Raw genomic sequence first — 6,816 nt, forward strand, 5'->3', positions numbered from 1 at the left:
GTTGCTTCTGCTAGAGAAAAATGCCATTTTGAAAGATGTATTTTTGTCTGTTCTATCTCATTTATCTGTTTCATCAAACAGATGTGTTATATTAGACCGTCTTTGCGTGCATACAGTGTATGGATTCTGTCTGACTGCTGTTCATCTGCAGTGTATCAGCCTGAGCTGATTTCATTTTATCTGACTGTCTGTTTTTTTCTTTCCCTTAGTTTGAAAGTGCTTTCTGGGAAGTTGGAAAAGAGGTTATGGTGCTTGTACTGTATTTTTCAAAAGAAGTTATTTTACAATGGAGCAAATATTGGTGTAGTGAGATATTTGTTAATAATCCAAAAATAAATTTATTTGCTAATCATTTTATGTTTTCCCTGAGTTGTACCAGATTTTAATATTAGCATAAGAGTTCTCTCCACCACAAATAAGCTCCTTTCTCTTGTATCCATGACATCACAGTCTGTTACTGTAAAAGATATTATGATGTAACAAATTCAGCATTGTGAAGAATAGGTTATTTCAAACTGTAAATTTAATTATTCCATTGGATCACCTAATCCACTACTTTGCCAGCAAACAATTATTCTCTGCAGTGTATTCGCTTGTACTTTGTCCGCATTCAGATGCCCTTATAAATGCTAAGTATTATCTTACTCCATAAGTAGTTCTATTTAAGTTAAATATGAGTCCTCGTGAATTACAGTGCTACTAAACTAGAATAAGGGTCTCAGAATCTGACTCTACATTATTTCAATGATGTGGCTTCTACCACTCTCTTGGGCAGACCATTGCCAGTTGGCTGTTACAAAGTTAGGAAATGCTTTGGTTTTTACATTTCCCTTGAAAATACTAGTTGTAATCATACTCTTTGACTAGTTTAAACTAATTTTTTCTCTCTGCTTGATGTCTACACTGTTCAAAACATTGTGTGATTATCATAATTTAGCCAAGCTACATATTGTGCATTTTTTCACTCTTTCCTCAAAAATCAAGCTTGCCGCACCTTAATGATTTGTGTTTCTCTCCCCCATGTTTTCGTCAATTTGTTGATAATGATGTGCCCAGATCTTAGCTCTCACTGCCCCTGCCATTTAGACAGGTCCTGTAAAGTTCCTGATCTGTGATATGATGCCTCTCTGTATGCAATATAAAATCACATTGCAGCACTTTTTTTGCATGGGAGGGGGTTGTGTTGCCGCTCTGTTGTGTGCAAACTCATATCTAACTTGTTTTTCAGTATTGCCGGAGGTCTTTTTCAGTATCACTGATTTTCATGTGCTCCATCCCACTGAATTATCTGTATTTTTAATAAGTTTTCCTTGCACACATTAACTTGGATTTTTCCAGTTTGGTTCTGGTTTTATTTCTTGTCTTGATCCTGCAGTACTCACTCAGGCAAAATCTACTCATGAGATCTTTGCCAGAATCAGGGTGGAAGGCCTGGTACTATATTTCTAACCAGTGAAGGTCTGTTTATATTAGCCATTGTCCTTACTGTAATGTTTTGGCAGCATGCACTGTTACAGTTTGCCTGGATATAATCTGTAGGCAGCAGCTATACCTAAGAATGATTCTTAGACAGAGACAGGGAGCCTAAGGCAGGGCAGACTTTACTATTGATAGGCTCAGCATCTAAAAAAGAACTTCCTCGTGGCTGACAATAAGCATAGAGCTGGTTGCTCTGTAGTTATACAAAGACTCTGAGAAAGAGCACCCTGGAATTCACTATCTTGCAGCTTTATTATTCTATGCAAGTATGATTAACGTGGGGTAAAATTTTTGCAAGAGCCTAAATCTCATTTAATTTCAGTGGTATTTAAGCTCTTAAATCACTCAGGGTACATCTCAGGGTGCCTCTCCACTGCAAAAAAAAAAAAAAAAACAACAACCCAAAACCCTGCAACAGTCAGTCTACAGAGTCAGACTTGCAGGGCACGTACTACGGCACTACAAATAGCTCAGTCTTTGAAGCCCAGGGATCAGGGTGGTCTTCAGAGCCCAAGCTCCAGCATGTGTTGAAATGTCTATGCGGCTATTGTTAGCGCTGTAGCACGAGCTTGAGCCTGTAAACCCAGGCTCTGAGACTCGCTCCTGCGTTCTTGTTTTTTGTTTGTTTGTTTGTAGTGTAGCATTTGTCTTGTTTTTCAAAAAAAAAAAAGTCTTAGAGAACTAGGAAGCTAAGAGAGGATTAGGAAATATATTATATGTTGTACAGCACCTAACAAAATGGGATCCAACCTGGTTATTTCCTGTAGGTGCTACTTCAGTCTAAATGTTAAATACTAAAGAAGTGATCGTGGCAAGTATTGACAGGTAAGCTTTATTGTTTAATAAAATACCAGGAGACATTAAGAGAAGAAACCATCTGTAAGCACTTAGACCCCAATACTGCAAACTGCTCCATCGAAGCATCTCTTTTAACATCCCTGAGGATCAGCCCAGGGTGCACCAACATGGAGCAACTTTCAGGATCAGGGCTTTACAGTGTAAAAGAATCCTGAGAACTAATTATAGCAATAGGCTATATAGAAATTAGTAAAATAAATAACTATAAAAATCAAGATTTGCCAGTTGAAGCCAGACTATTTTCAATAACATTTTCTTTCTCTTGTTACTGCCGTTCTTTATTTATTAGTTACTTTTGAAATCATACATCCTTCCCATACTACAAGTAATACTAATTATTCTCAGGGCCTTCTTTTACTTGCTGATTGGAGCCTTCATTACAACACACTATATGTCCTTGACAAAACTTAGCTAACTTTAATTCTTTAATTTTATACTTAACCTACCCAATGCAAGTCTTAACTGATACTGAACATTTTTGTTCCATTTCCTCCTCCTGTCTTCATTTCTGTATCTATTTTACCCTCAGACTTCTGAACAATCTCTTGTGGAGCCACTGGATGATCAAGTGAAAGAAGCAGATGGGCTGAGATATATATTTGTTTAAATAACTGCCTTTGATGCATATCATTCAGACTTTGGCATTTGTGTTGCCTGGGATTGGAAAATAAAAGAGAAGATTATAATTTTATCATAGTATGACCATCACTTCTTGCAGTTCAGAGTCCAAACTTAATCTTTTTTCTGATCGGGGTAGTGAACCTGTTTCCATAGGACCAACAATGATGGATAGCTTCAGACTCTTTCAATAGTACCAAGCAGCTTTGGTGATGATACCAAATTGCTTGAATTATGGCCTTTTTTCTACTACTTTACTGCTACTTTTTAACAAGTTAGGGTACTAGCTGTTTTCAGACGAGTGGTCTAGAAGCATCTCTTAAAGTTCTTAATCTCAGCAACTATCTCCCAGTTTGTGCCCTTGTCTTTTGGAGATAGGTTATTGAGGAGGACATGATAATGAAGAAATTCTGGTCTAATATGGACTCTTTAGATTCCTATTTCTCAGGCTACACTAAAGAGACTGCGCTGGTCTTATTGATTGTGAACTATGGTCATGTGCCATGATGATTTATTTCATCTCAATCCTTTAGTACTGCTTGCAGTAGTTTTGTTGACTCAGCTGCATAACCTGGCAAGGTGGATAGGATCTCGGGTGCTCTCATTCTTGCCTCATTTTTTCTTGAGGGACTCTGTTGTAATAATTGGGCCTACAAACTTATAATTAGGGTAAGATCAACTGTAAAAAGTATATGAAAGTTCATAAGATGTTGCAATAACAAAGGTTAATGTCAAGTTGTTTTCAATCATAAGCTTTATAAACAGGTGCAGGAGAATGAGAGAGAAAGTAAAGTGGTCCAAACAAAAAGCCACCTTGATATGATTCAAGGACTATGTTGAGACCATGGTTAGTAAAAACAGAAGATGTGAAACTGGATATTAATGAACGAAAATTGGTGTGTTGGATATTATCCCTAACTGGTGGACAAAATAATAAAGAGATGAGCTATACACCCATCGCTCCCTTTTTTGCGTCACTAAAGAAAGACTCTATGAAATGAAAAGACAGAAGAGAAGAACGGATGGAGGCTACAAAAGTGAGCTCCACCATCTATTGGGATCCAGGGCATTCCTCGTCCAAATCCTGAGGGAATTTCCTGATCAGAGTGGGCCAGAGAGAGGGACCCAGCTGATGTTGCCACCCCACCAGCAGCAACAATGACAGCTCCAGCTTATCTCAACAAACTTCTCTTTTAAATAAGAGGACAGTTATCAGCATCTTTAATACCTCCTAAAGAAGCTGTCAAATAATTTTTTTTCCCTTCTACAACTCTCTCCAGATAAAGAGAAAGGGAACAAGAAATGCTGGTAAAATGAAAGCTTTACTTAATACTTTATATTTTAAAACCTTTAACAGATTTTCCCTTTTCTTAAAATCTTAAAAAAATCTTTTAAAAAGGGCTAAAATAATGTTTAATGGTGTGTTTGTTGTGGTATTACACTGGCTGAAGTCTCTATATACCAAACCCCACATCTTGTTTAACACTGTTTAATGTTGGACACTGATTGGGTTATGTTAACACCTTGTCCCTATATTCCATCTAAATTAATACAGTAGCTCTTGTACAGGTTTCCACAAAGTTTGTTCAGTTACCCCTCATGCTTAACATGGATGTGAGAACAACTGTCAGTTTCTGTGACAAGGTTAGTTGACTTATGGATAGTCTAATTAGTTGATTTGAGTCTAAAATTCATAGCTTGCAAGCAAAAGTAATGGGTTTTGCGCCAAATACTGAAGGACAGTAACTTTAAGTCCTTCAAACAAATGGGGAGGTGAATTTTGGAGGACTCTCAATGGAAATCCTATGCCATGTTCCTTCAAATCTAGGACTATTACTCTCAGCAAAGTGAGAGAGATGGATTCTGTAAGCATGTAAGGGTATGCCTATGCTGCATTTTAAAACTTACAACAGTGAGTCTCAGAGCCCAGGTCTACAGAGTTGGGCTCATAGGGCTTTTACTGCATTGCTAAAAACAGCTGTGTAGACATTGCGGCTCAGGCTCTAAAGCATGGGGAAGGGTGTGGTCTTCAGAGCCTGAGCTCTAGCCAAAGCCTGAACATCTATACAACTCTTTTTAATGCCGAAGTGCGAGCCCCATGAGCCCGAGTCTGTAGACCCAGGCTCTGCGACCCACTGCCACGGGTTTTTAAAACACAGTGTAGACACATCCTTTCTCACCTGCTGGTGCAACCCGTGGTGACTCCTCAAATCCATTTATTTTTGTCATTCTACAAATTTTTGTGTTGGGCTTAATGAATTTTAGATGCACTCCTAGAAGCTTGGGCACATTTTAAATATATATTTAAAAATGGCAGTGGAAATATATTTTAATTATGTAATGAAAATGGGTCTAAGCTTTTAAAGATATTTCAAACTTTTCCCCAGTTTCTCCAGACTGGACTAGGTCTATCCAGCACTGTGCTTGGACAGCACTGTTTTAAAAAAAATAAAGGATTCTTTCTTGGCCCCATCTCCTGTCATCTGAGTTGCTAGAAATTTCATTGTCATAGTTTATTCTATGATTACGTTCAACTTCAGTGATTTTTACTGCTGCCTTAGTAGCTATGAAAAAAAATCACTTGATTAGAATATATATGTTTACTGTAATTACTCATTTAAACATTTAAAGTAGGCACTAAAAAAAAGTCCCTGAAAATATTTGACTCTTAATTAAGATAAATTAAGCAGTTGCTTAATTCATGAAAACTGTTTTAATAATTCTAACTGGTACTACAGTCTGATATATATCAAGAAAGGGAGATTACAATTGCAGTACAGGGAATAGGATTTGTAGAAATCTTATCTAAAGTTCCATAATTTCAGGATTTTCTTGTTTGTTTGGTTTCTTATTTTGTTTCCTATGACATTTCCTTTGTTTTACATGGATGTGTGCATACTTACCCCAGAAGAAATACTCCTGCACCTCATACTTCCTCACCTCTCTTTATATGTGAATGCAGGATTTCAGTATTTAGTCTCAAGGAAGGAACAAATAAGGGCTCAGTGTGGATGCTTTTATTCTGGAATTAACCCACACATGGAGTTTATCACAGGGATGGGCCAGAGAGAGTATACTGTGTGCAGTTCTGGTCTCCCATGTTTAAGAAGGATGAATACAAACTGGAACAGGTACAGAGAGGGGCTACTAGGATGATCCGAGGAACGGAAGACCTGTTTTATGAAAGGAGACTGAAAAGAAGGCCGAGGGGAGATATGATTGCTCTCTACAAATATATCAGAGGAATAAATACCAGGGAGGGAGAGGACTTATTTAAGATCAGTACCGATGTGGACAGAAAAATAAATGGATATAAACTGGCCATCAGGAAGTTTAGACTTGAAATTAGACAAAGGTTTCTACCATCAGAGGAGTGAAGTTCTGGAACAGCCTTCCAAGGGGAGCAGTGGGGGAAAAGACATATCTGGCTTCAAGACCTAAACTTGATAAGTTTATGGAAGGGATGGTATGATGGGATAGCCTAATTTTGGCAATTAATTGATCTTTGACTATTAGCGGTAATTATGCCCAACATCCTGTGAAGGGATGTTAGATGGGGTGGGATATGAGTTATTACAGAGAATTCTTTCCTGGGTGTCTGGCTGGTGAGTCTTGCCCACATGCTTAGGGTTTAGCTGATTGCCATATTTGGGGTCGGGAAGGAATTTTCCTCCAGGGCAGATTAGCAGAGGCCCTGGGTTTTTTCCGCCTTCCTCTGCAGCGTGGGGCATGGGTCACTTGCTGGAGGATTTTCAGCACCTTGAAGTCTTTAAACTATGATTTGAGGACTTCAGTAGCTCAGACATAGGTTAGGAGTTTGATACAGGAGTGGGTGGGTGAGATTCTGTGGCCTGTGTTGTG

This window comes from Chrysemys picta, chromosome 2 (genome assembly GCF_011386835.1).
Source record: "Chrysemys picta bellii isolate R12L10 chromosome 2, ASM1138683v2, whole genome shotgun sequence".
NCBI lineage: Eukaryota > Metazoa > Chordata > Testudines > Emydidae > Chrysemys > Chrysemys picta.